Genomic DNA, 12701 nt, shown 5'->3' on the forward strand with positions numbered 1-12701 from the left:
TTCCTTTTTAATCCAGTTTGCCAAATAGTTTCTTTTGATGGGGAAGTTAAATCCATTAACATTCAGTGTTAGTATTGACAGGTATGTGGTGATTCTTATCATTTAGTTGTTTTTGTTGTTTAAGAGTTTGATTGTGTGTAGCTGAATCAGTGTTACTCTCTGATTCCTTGTCTTTTCTTCTCCTGTGGTTTGATATTGCCTGTCCTTTCATGGTTTTCCTTTGCTTTCATTTTCTGTGTGCAGAATTCCTCAAAGAATCTTTTGTAGTTTTGGCCTACTGGTCATAAATTGTTTTAGTTTTAGCTTATCATGGAAGGCTTTTATTGCTCCATCTGTTTTGAATGATAGTTTCACTGGGTAGAGTATCCTAGGGTTGAAGTTATTTTCATTCAGTGCCTGGTATACCTCATTCCTTGCTCTTCTTGCTTTTAAGGTTTCCATTGAAAAATCTGCTGTGATTTTGATGGGTTTACCTTTGTATGTTATTTGTGTTTGATCTCTTACAGCCTTCAATATTCTTTCTCTATTCCTTGTGCTTGTTGTTTTAATGATGATATGTCATGGGGTAGTTCTATTTTGGTCATTCTGTTTGGTGTTCTGGAGACTTCCTGTACCTGAATGGGCATAGTTTTCTCTAGATTTGGGAAATTTTCTGTTATCATTTTGTTGAATATGTTTCGAATTACTTTTGCTTGCAACTCTTCTCCTTATTCAATGCCCATGATGCTCAGGTTTGGTCTTTTGATGGAGTCAGTAAGTTCTTGCATATTCCTTTCACAGGTCTGGAGTTTTTTGACTAATAGCTCTTCAGTTTTTCCTTTAATTTCCATTTCATCTTCAAGTTCTGAGATTCTGTCTTCTGCTTGTTCTAGTCTGCTGGAGTGCCCTTCCATTGTGTCTTGTATTTCTGTTTCATTCTTTTTTTCTGAGGTTTTCCGTATCATGGGTCACTTCCTCTTTAATATTGTCTATTTTCATCTTTAATTCATTTATCTCTCTATTTATAGTGTTCTCTGTTTCACTTTGGTGTTTATTTAGGGCTCTAATGAGTTCATTTATTTGTTTCTATGTCTTCTCATATTTTTTGTTTTTGTTGTCTTGAAATTTCTTGAGTGCCTCTTGTATGTTTTGGTTGACCATGTCTAGTAACATCTCCATGAAATTCTCGGTGATTACTTGCAGGATTTCTTCTTTCAGAGTGTTCTTGTGGGCTTTTTTTGGGTTATTTGGCATAGTTTATCTTTGTTTTGTTGGAGTCTGGAACTGGGTATCTGTTTTCTTCATTTCCCTCTGAATCTTGTATTAATTTATTTTTGGGGGGAGAATGGTTTCCATCCCTTTTTTGTATGCCCATTGTTCCACTTGGTACTGTGTAACTATGTTCTTGATAGGCTACTGGTGGTTTCAGTCACCTGTTTTCTTTCCCTTGGTTTAATTTTGTTTTGTGGGTGTGTTGGGTTTTAGGTTAGTGTATGTATGCTGTTTCTGTTCCTGTTCTGTGTGTAATTAAGTATTAGCTAACTCACAATAGTAAAATTAACAAATCAAAGAAAGAAAGAAAAAAAAGATAACCAAAGAAATCAATAGGGAGATGTGGACAAACAAACAGGGAACAAAACAAACAAACAAACAAAAAAATTCCAGGTTCAGGAACAATAGAATTTCAATCTTAGTAGTTCTGGTGTTACTCTTTTAGCCTCCAGTCTTGCTGTTGGTATTTAAGCAGAAGCTCTCTCTTAGTCTCACCAGGTGGTTGGGAAAACTTGCAAGTTTTTTTTTTCCTGTCTTTTAGAGGCAGTTGCTTAGTCAGCTCCTCCCTCAGTGAGGTGTGGTTTGTCCTCAGGTTCTGGAGATCAGCTCTGTAGCCCACCAGCCATCCTGCTGTTGGTCTGCTGGATATCTCCCAAGCAGGTTTGTGAGCCAGTGTCTGGCAGCATGGGAGCCCTCCTATTTTCTTAGTGTAACGTGGCATGGAGAAGCTTTGTATGGGCTGGTGGTTCAGGGTATTTAAGTTTTGATTCTTCTTGGTGCATTTTTTCTGCCAAGAGTGGCTCCAGCATCTCGGCAAGATTTTTGATTTACAGGCTCACACTGTCTGCTTCTGCACTCTAGTCACCATCTTCTCATTATTCTATTTTCATACATGTATGTAAAATATATCAACCATATTCATGCCCCCATCCTCTCCATTCCCCCTCCTCTCTCACTAATAAACACCCCCTAATAGGACCATTTTACATTCCTGTCCTTATTTTTTTAACTGTGTATTCATTGTTTAAAGGGGTTTTTACCATGGTATTTCACCTGTGAAGATACTGTATTTCAATCAGATTTATACCTTCTACTACTCTCCCTTACCCTTTTCCCCTATTATTTTATAGCTTTCAATGAGTTTTGTTATGCCACCTTGACACACAGATGCAATGTTTTTCAATATTATTCACTCTATCATTCTCTTTTTCTCTCCCTTCTGCCCCTGGTCCCCTCAGACAGTCCGAATATTAGGACTGTATATATACACAGTATTTATGTATATGTTTATCTTTTGGATCTATTTTCCACATATGAGGGAAAACATGCAAACTTTGTCTTTCTGAACCTGGCTTACTTCTCTTAACATCAAGATCTTCAGTTCCCATTGGTGGGAATGTAAATTAGTGCAACTGATATGGAAAGCAATATGGGTGCCCCTCAAAAAACTAAAAATAGAACTACCATACAATCCCAGTGATACTATTCCTAGCCTATATCTGAAGGAATGTACTCCAGGATAAAATAAAGCCACTTGCACACCCATGTTTATTGCATCACTATTTACAACAGACAAGTTTTGGAAATAGCCCAGATGTCCCACAACTGATTAATGGCTTAAGAAAATGTTTTGTATATACATTGGAGTTTTATTAAGTGATAAAGAAGAATGCAATTATGTTGTTTGCAGGTAATGGATGGAACTGGAGAGCTTCATGTTAAGTAAAGTAAGCCAGGCTCAAAAAAAAAAAAAAAAAACCAAAAAAACCAAACAATAACAAAAAAAAAACCCTCAGAGTTTGCATGTTTTTCTTTATATGCGGAAGCTAGACTTATAATAATTTAAATATATAAATAGAAACTTATATGATCATATATATGTGTGTATGTATATATATACATATATTGTGAGAGAGACAATAAAATTGTATTAGTGAGTCTGTCTGAGGGGACTACAGGAGGCAGGAGAAGGTAAAAAAATACTAGAGAATGAAAAATATTGAAATAACCCATGTATATATGAATATAATACAATGCACTGTACTGTAAGTTGTTGAATATGAGGAGAGCCTGGTGATAGAAAATGAGTAAGTAAAGTGGGGGAGTTAATTTGATTAAAGCATGATATATACAGGCCTGAAGTACCAAGGCAAAATCCCCCTGGACTACCAATATATACATAATTTTTAAAAAATGAAGGGCAGCAAGGAAAAATAGGTCTTTTCTGGGGAGGCATACTAGTGGGAGATGGATGGGCACAAGGAAAAGAGGTAATGAGGGTGTATATGGTGGATGTATTTTGAATCCATATATAAAAAGAAGAATGAAACCTGTTGAAACTGTTCTAAGAAGGGGAGAAAGAGAAGAAGGAGAAAAATGCAGTGGGTAAATCCAACTAAGATATATTATAAGCATGTATGTTAATAGAACAATGTATCCCACAATACAACTTTTATATGCTAATACAATTATATAAAAAAGAAAGTTTCCACTATTAAAAAGATCTCCAGTTCCATCCATTTCCCTGCAAATGCTATAATTTCATTATTCCTTATGACTGAATAATACTCCATTGTGTATATATACAACATTTTCTTAATCCATTCATCAGTTGTAGGGCATCTGGACTGTCTCCATGGGCTATCTATTGTGAATGATGCTGCAATAAACATGGTGTGCAGGTGCCTATTGTATCCTGATTTACATTTCTTTGGTAATACACCCAGGAGTGGTATGGCTGGATTGTATGGCAGTTCTGTGTTTAGCTTTTTGAGGAATCTCCATACTGCTTTCCATAGCAATTGCACTAATTTATATCCCCACCAACAGTGTGTAAGTGTTCCTTTTTCCTTGCATCCTCATCAATATTTGTTGTTTTTTGTGTTATTAATAATAGCTAGTCTAGTGTGAGGTGAAAACTTAATGCAGTTTTTTTTTCTTGATAGTACTGGGTTTGAATTCAGGGTCTCACATTTGTTAGGCAGGTGCTCACCAGTGGTAGAGCCACGTTGCCAGCCAAGGTGGTTTTGACTTGAGTTTCCTTTGTGGCTAGGGATGTTGAACATTTCTTCATGAATTTATTGGCCATTTTCACTTCTACCTTTGAGAATTGTCTGTTTAATTCATTTGTCCATTTCTACATTAGGTCAGTGATACCTTGGTAGTTTAGATTTTTGAGCTTCCTATATATTCTGGTTATTAATCCCTTGTCAGGTGTATAACTGGCAAAGATTTTTCTCTCATTCTGTAGGCTGTCTCTTCAGTCTAGTGACTGTTTCCTTTTCTGTGCAGAAGCTTTTTGGTTTCATGAAGTCCCATTTGTCAATTCCTTTTCTTACTTTCTGAGCTATTGGGGTTCTGTTAAGGAAGTTATTGCCTATGCCTCCATTGTAATCCCTATTTTTTCCTGTAGTAGTTTCAAAATTCAGGTCTTTGATTCACTTTGAGTTGATATTAGTACAAGTGAGAGTCTGGGACCTATTTTCAGTCTTCTATATGTGCATATCTAGTTTTCCCAGAAAAACTGCAGTTTTTTAGACTAAAACTACTAGAAATTCAAACTCTTTATAATTAGTTTCATGTCTAAGTCATTGCTGGCACTTTTATATATTTATTGCTTATTTGATTTCACTTTATGAACTGAATCTCTCAGTTCAATAAAGTGTGTTGGATTAGACCTCCCAGGAAAAGACTGGGAAATAAGGACTGATTATGTTGCCAGGGAAGGTTATTAGCAATGGCTCTGGAACTTCACTTGCATAAAAGTCACCTGGGAGGTAGCAAAGATGGAGGGGTGTGTGTGTCTGTGGGTGGGGCTCATCATAAATGCCTATTCTTTAGCTCTCCTCCCTGACACTGATTCATAGGTTGGCTGGGAATAGTCTCTTAGTATAAAGAGGGGCACTCAGGGGAATCTTTTGTTTCCTAGGCTCATGTCCAGAAATGAAATCTGAAACTGGACTGTGTGCTGAATTATCACACTAAATCTTTCCTTACATCATTCTAGCTAAACCTATAACTTGACCTTGGCTCCATTTCTTTTTTAAATAAATGTTTGTTTAGGATGAAACTATAAGAGTCAGATTTCTTGAGCTCAAAATTAGGCCATAGAAGCTGACAAATACTGCTACCAATCAATGGAAAAAATGTGAAATTGGAAATATCTAATAAGTGATCAATAAAACTGAATTTCAAATCAATTCAATTACAAAAATATTTATTGAAGGCCTATGGAGGGGAAGCCAATCATGTAAGCTTAATCTAGAGAGAATATGAGATAGCAAAGATCTCAAAGTCCATCAGACAAGAGAAACATAAACAAAAGCTAATAAGGTAATATCTCAAACATTAGAGACATGTAAACTGTATCAGAGGAAAAATAATCAAGAAATATTTCACTTCATCTGAGTGTCCATGGAAAAAGTGATATTTAAGTGGACTTTGAAAAACAGGTTGGAATTCACTGAGTTGAAAAGAGGGAAGTGCTGCATATCTAAGCTGAGGGAAAAGCCTGAGCTGGGATGTGGCTGGGCAGTGGGTTACTCAGGATGGCCAGAGAAGTAGAAACCAACTGAGAAAATAAGCAGAGCAGCTATGAAGCCCCTGCACATTTGCTAAGGAGTTGAGGTATTTTTCTCTAGGGAGCAAGGAACCAGCAGAGGCTTTAAAATAGAATGGCATGATCAGATCTGTGATTTTGAAGGGCAATTCTTGCTTCAACACAAAATCAAACTGTGCCATGATCTCTGTGGACCTCACTTGGTTGCTATGAGGCATATCTCCGCATGAATGGCTATGGTTTGACTTCCTACCCCTCTTTATAGCAGGTCCTAAAGCATGCAGGGAGATACTCTAATCTAGCCACCTCTGTTTATCTCCAAGTCTCACCTTTATATATTAGTTCTTTCAGGAAATCTTTCCTAACAACAATCCATTCCCCAAACAAGTGAAGTGCACTTGACGAGTGCTTCTTAAATGCACTATGATTATCCTTATCAGAGGTCTGGTCAGGTAGTGTCAAAATTACCCATCTTGCTCTATAGACTGAAAACTTCTTCTTGTTCACTTTAATATGATAGTCTCCTTTATCCACGTTCCATTTATATTTATAAATTATGACCTCAGTGGATGCCTGAAACCACCCTAAATATATTTTCTCCATATATACCTACAATAATGTTTAATTTATAAATTAGTAAGACATTTACAACAATAACTAGTAGTAAATCAGAAAAATTATAATAATATGCAGTCATAAAAGTTATAGGAAAGTGGTTTGTCCCAAAATATTTTGTTGTACATTCATTTTTTCCCTTAAAGAAAGCACTTTAGTGCTATCTCTTTGGCATATTTGAAAGTGAAAACTTTGAAGCCATGATTAAGAAAATATGAATTAATTTGCACAGGTATTATGATCCCATAACAGTTGATCTGATGCTGGAGATGACTACTAATTGACAAGTGGGTAGGTAGTGTATGGATTTGCTGGAAAAGGGATGATTCACATCCCAGGCATGATGGAGCAGAATGGGCTCAAGATTTCATCAGGGTACTCCAAATAGCACATAATTTAAAACTTACAAATTATTTCTGGAATATTCCATTTAGTATTTTTGACCATGCATAACCAAAACCATAGAAATCAAAACCTGAGATAAGAGGGGACTACTGTTATAGATAGTGCCTGCCACCTTCCTTGTTTGGCTCAACATGAACATTATGTGTTCTTTGAATTCATTCATTAAAAAGGAAAAAACAGTAAGTTCTCAGGTATAACTCAAACTAGTTCCTGGTCTCTAATGCTATTCTGCTGTTCATCACCATGGAATTTGGGGGGGGGGGGGCTGGGGAATTTACTTTCTCTCTCTTGCCTCTTGTTTTCTAGTTACCTACCAGGTTAACAGTAGTGCCTAATTCATATGGTGGTCATGAGTGATCAATAGACTAGATCAAGAAAAGGACTTGTTTCAACATGTAGTACATATTAAGTGCTCGAGAAGTGTCTATGGGACACACCTAGAGAGAGAGGCTCCAAAAGAGGCTGCTCCTTAGCCCTACTGATGAATATTCAAGGATCAGATCTGGGAATCGGTATTTTGTAAATAACTATATCTCCTTTCAAAAGCAATTCTTGTGTACTTTTTAATGCCTAGATAATACAGATGTGTATAAAAAAAGTAAAAATTCTGTGACTCTTAACTCCATAATCCAATCATGATCAATAATAAAAGTCTTTATCATGTGCATACTCATTTCTGGGCTAGCATGTAGGCAGACAGATAGATAACAGATATAGATTAGGTATGAATATATGTTTATATATTTATATAGAGAGACAGTGTGGATTAATAGATGGATAGAATGCGATAAAGTGAGTTTAATAAACTTAATGGAGTCTAAAAAATAGACAGCCAAGAGTTCACTATAAAATTCTTTTTGTATATGTTTGAAGTTTTTCATAATAAAATCTTAAGAAACTAATACAGACCTCCATAAGTACAGACTTCAATAATATATATTGAGTAGGGAAGAAAAGGTTACAGAATATCTTGTATGGTGTGACATCAGTTTGCTAAATACTAGATTCATAATTATATTTTAAAATTACAGTACATTTTAAGATAATAATGACATAAATTTAGGTATGGATAGGTTGTAGATATAGATCTATATGTCTACATTATTTCCATACCAATACTTTTACAAATCTCTATATTTGGAACACAATATATAGCTGAGATAAATATACATGAAAATTAAAAAAAATGGAAAAAGGTCATAAAATACTAGCCAGAGGAAAATTGGTGCAGTTTTACCAAACAAAATAAACTTTGAGTTATAAAATGTTACTAAATATAACAAAAAAATTTCATAATGATACAATGATCAGTCCACAAAGAACATATATTGATTTTAGATTTGTTTCTAATCACATAGCCTCAAAATACATAAGAAAAAGTCAACAGAATTAGAAGTAAAAGTAGATAAAATCATGATCAGAGAACATTTTGACAAACACACAAAAATTAATAAACCACAGAAGATTAACATTTTAAAATATTTTAAAATAGATTTTATTGTATGCACTTGCAGTCTAGAACGTGATGTTATGGGCTGTATATAGACAGAGTTTGTGCATATGCTAAGTATATATAAATATACTTATAAACAGTTACTACAGTAAGGCAATTTAACATACCTATGCTCTCCCACAGATACTTTTCGTGATGAGTTTCTAAAATCTATGTATTAAACAAAAATTCCTAATGCAATCCTGAATAATTTTATTAACTGCTATGGTCACTCCTCATGTTGCTCATTATATCTCTACTTTTATTCATCCTATATGTCTGTACATAAAAGAATTAAATTTTAACACATAGGATGATGATGAAGATGCTGTAAACTTTATGACTCCAGGCTAGGGGGAGCTCTTTAGGCTTTTGGCTGCATGTCCTTGAAGGGATTGTAGGACCCTGACCTTTCCTTGCCCTGTTTGCTCCCTGGCCAGAGGTGAGTGGTTTTGCTTCATCATGTACTCCTGCCATAGTATACTGGCTCATCATAGGCCCAAAGGCAACAGGACCATCTGATCTTGGATAGAACCTCTAAAACTGTGAACCTTTTCTCTTTACAGGCTGCTTATTTCAGGTGTTTTGTTTCAGTGATGGGAAGCTGACTAAACACTATTCATGGAACCTCAAGTGTGTTCAAGAGGAGTCATTAACAATTTAAATATTAAACATGTAAAGATGTGGGACCCTTCAAATACTACCATTGAAACCTGTGTATCTCCAACTCCAGTTCTGGTGTTTTATCTCTCTCATAAAAGAGTATGAAGGAACTCTATCCCTGCCATTCCTATGCTGCTGAAGTTAGATGACTCCATTCTTACAAATGGTTCCAAAATGAAGTGCCTTTGGTCTACTTCTCAGTCATCTTTACTAATCAATACCTTCTTTCTTTTTGGCATTAACAACCTTGCAATAAGGCTTACCACATAAGTTTTTCCTCATCATTCCCGAAAAGGACAAGGAGAGATCATTTTTAGAAAAAATATATGAGGTCTGAAACAAATCTTGGATCAGTTCTTGGTGGAGAAAACATGATTCTTCAGACAAAAACAGAGAGCCCCTGAAGCAGTTTGGATCTTGCCGATATGCACAGATGTTTGGAAAACCATGAATTTTTACAACCTGAATCTGGGCCATGAATTAGAGAAACAGATATGCTTCTTGCACTTTAGTGAGAAAATAAATGTGATGATGGACTTGTAGGACCATGTTCGTTTCTGGAGCCAAAATTGTATAATGCTGAGAAGGAGATGATGCATTAAATTTCCAAATACATTACAAATCAAAACATGCCGTTCAACTATCTGGAGTTAATGTGTTAACTAATATTCACAACAAAAATTGGAAAAAGTTCTTAAAATTTAAAAATATATTTGCGTGAAGTCTATTTTTTTATGATGGATTCATCATGTCTTTGGAAAAGTATAAATCTTTTCTCAGGGACCTCAGTTTCCTATATTCAATCAAGACTAAATCAAGCACTTTGGCATGTAGAGGATTCTGATACAATGCCTGTATTTCACTTTGACTTTCTTGGATATGGCTATGAAACCACAAATATCTGAGCCAGATTTTCTTTATGTCTTACCTACCACCCCAGGAGCAAGTAGGAAATCACTACTTTCTTATACTAGAGGGTACTCAGTTGCCTTTTAAGTGTTGATGCAACTTCTTCAAATCTGTCTTCCCAACCCTTAGGATTAACCAAGGGACATGGAAAGTAATACCTGCTCATTATTCTAACATTTTCTGTATTTTCTTGACAGGACATATTCAGTTAGGCTACCAAGAGCTTCCATTATATAAGAATGTTCATTTCCAACAAGAAAGAATATTTATGAAGGTTGTTCTGACATCTCCAAAGTTAACAATAAAAAATTTAAATTGTCAATCTAAAATTAATGTTAAATGATAAGTAATAATTGTGTGGGAGGTAGAAAGGTTTACTTTTTATACCCTTGTATTTGTAACTATTAAATCCCAGATTTCAGACACACACACACATATACCCAAAGAGAGAAATAAGGAACAAGTTGTATAACTATATGGTTCAGTAATCATGAAAACTATGATATTTGTTCAAGCTTTACATAAACAAAATCTGTGTGTGCTAAAGGGTTCTAAAGGATAATATGACATCTTGAGTTTTATTCTTGAGACTTTACCATGTCTTAAGATTGTGGTTGAAATTCTAGCTTTGAAATGTTCAGAAATATATACTTGATTCCTTAGGTAAATTATATGTGAAGATGTACTTAGAGCATTTTCTAAATTTATAGTTGCCTTAAATAGTATTGAATCCAAAAGTACTTCACCTCCAAATGGAAACACAAATACTTGTGATTTTAAAAATAACATTCCTTAGGGCTAGATGTGGTGACTCATGCCTATAGCCCCAGCTTTTCAAGAAGCAGAAATTAGAAGGTAGCAGTTGGAGGCCAACCTGGGCAAAAAGTTAGTGAGACCCCCATCTCAACCTATAAGCTAAGTAGGGTTCGTAGGGGGCATGTGCTTGTCATCCCAGCTATGTTGGAGATATAAGTAGGAGGACTGAGGTATTTCCAATAAAAAACACAAGACCCTATCTGAAAAATAACTACAGTTAAAAGGGTGAGGGGAATGGTTCAAGTGGTAGAGCATTTGCCTAGCAAATATAACTCCCCAAGTTCAAACCCCAGTACATATCCTCCCCAATAATAGTAACCTTCCCTTTGTCTTGAAATGTGTACATAATTATAGAAAATTTAGGAGATGCATATAAACAAAAAGACATCAGGTACCATGCTAACATTTAGACATCAAGATGGTTGTACCAATATATTGCATCTTCTTTTCTTCATCATTTATAGTCAGCACAAGGCATAACATTGGAAAGACCTACCATGAATTAGTTAACCGATTCCTTCATTTCTAGCAAGAAATGCAGGTTGTTTTCCAGTCTTGCCCAAATGCATAGAATGGCAGTGACTACCTCTGTAGGTAAGTCTCTGTACAGATCATTTTCTCTTCTGGAACTAACTTTGGGCAGAAACAAAACTTATATGACAAGAAAATGTAAAAGGTAGGGATAGTGAAGAAGCCTTTCCTTCTATTTTTTAAATAAAATTTATTTATTTTCAATTGACAGATAAAATTGTATGTATCTATTATGTACAATATGATATTTTCAAGTCTATATTCATTGTAGAATGGTTAAGTCTAGCTAATTAAAACAAGTATTATCTTACAAAGTTAATCATTTTGTGGGGAGAATATTGTCAGCATTTTTAAGAATACAATATATTGTCTTAAGTAGAGCTACCATGCTGTACAATAGATCTCTCAAACTTACTCCTCCTGTCTCACTCTAATTTTGTAGCCTTTGACCAACATCTCCCATTCCCACCTGGCCCCTGGTAACAACCACTCTGCTCTCTATTTCCATGGGATCAACTCTTTCAGATTATACAGGTGAGATCGTGCTTTTCTGTACTTACTTGGCACATTTTACTTAATATAATGCCCTTCAGGTCATCCATGTTGTTGCCAATGTTAAGATTTCATTTTTTTTAAATCACTGACTAATATTCCTTTATTTGTATGCATACATATACATATTCATAAATAAAAAATATATATCATGTTGTCTTTATTCGTGTATCTGTTGGTGGACACCTGGGTTGATTACATATCTTGGCTATTGTGAATAGTGCTGTTAGTACAGATATTTCTTCAAAATACTGATTTCAATCCCTTCGGATATATACCCACTAGTGGAATTGCTGAGTCATATGGTAGTTCTAGTTCTTTTTTTTTGTTTGTTTGCAGTGCTGGGGATCAAACCCAAGTCCTTCTACATGCCAGGCAGGTACTCTATTACCAAGCTGCATCCCCAACACTTCCAATTTTTGAGGAACTTTCACTTGGAAGTCATTTAAATAACATCCTGGCTGATTTATTCTTTGGGAGCATGCTGGAGAAGCACCCACAGTGTGTGCTTCTGGGAAGGACACTAGAAAATATGTGCTAGTGTATATAATCTCAAAAAAAAAATCACAGTTCTTAAGAAGTACAGAGACGTCATATAAAATATAAGATGACCACAAGAGGAAATAATTTAGAAACTTCACAGTCTGTACCACCATACAATGGGACGGAGGGAGACAAGCTTGTTATTTTGGGCTCTACTGTCTGGATCTTTTAAAAATTATTATTACTGCATGCCTTGCTTGGAGTAAAGAAAAGATTTTAAACATAACAATGCAGTCTTTAAAATAAATAGCTTCAACTTCAGGTTTTTGTGTTCTGATTCAGTACACTGAGTTTGTAACTGGAATTCTAGGGTCACAAACCCACCTCAAGGGTATCCACAGGTCAGGTCCAGTCACTTGCCCCGAT

General features: G+C 35.4%; 1 long non-coding RNA gene across 1 annotated transcript in view; it reads left to right on the forward strand.

Annotated features, from left to right (window-relative positions):
* LOC141411473 (uncharacterized) overlaps window positions 1–11944 on the forward strand; it is a 77330-nt gene extending 65386 nt beyond the window's left edge. Inside the window, exon 3 of the long non-coding RNA XR_012436255.1 lies at window positions 8888–11944. This is a non-coding gene — a long non-coding RNA (uncharacterized lncRNA). The remainder of the gene's footprint in view (window positions 1–8887) is intronic.
* Window positions 11945–12701: the final 757 nt, after the last annotated feature.

The sequence above is a fragment of the Castor canadensis genome, chromosome 10, assembly GCF_047511655.1.
Source record: "Castor canadensis chromosome 10, mCasCan1.hap1v2, whole genome shotgun sequence".
NCBI lineage: Eukaryota > Metazoa > Chordata > Mammalia > Rodentia > Castoridae > Castor > Castor canadensis.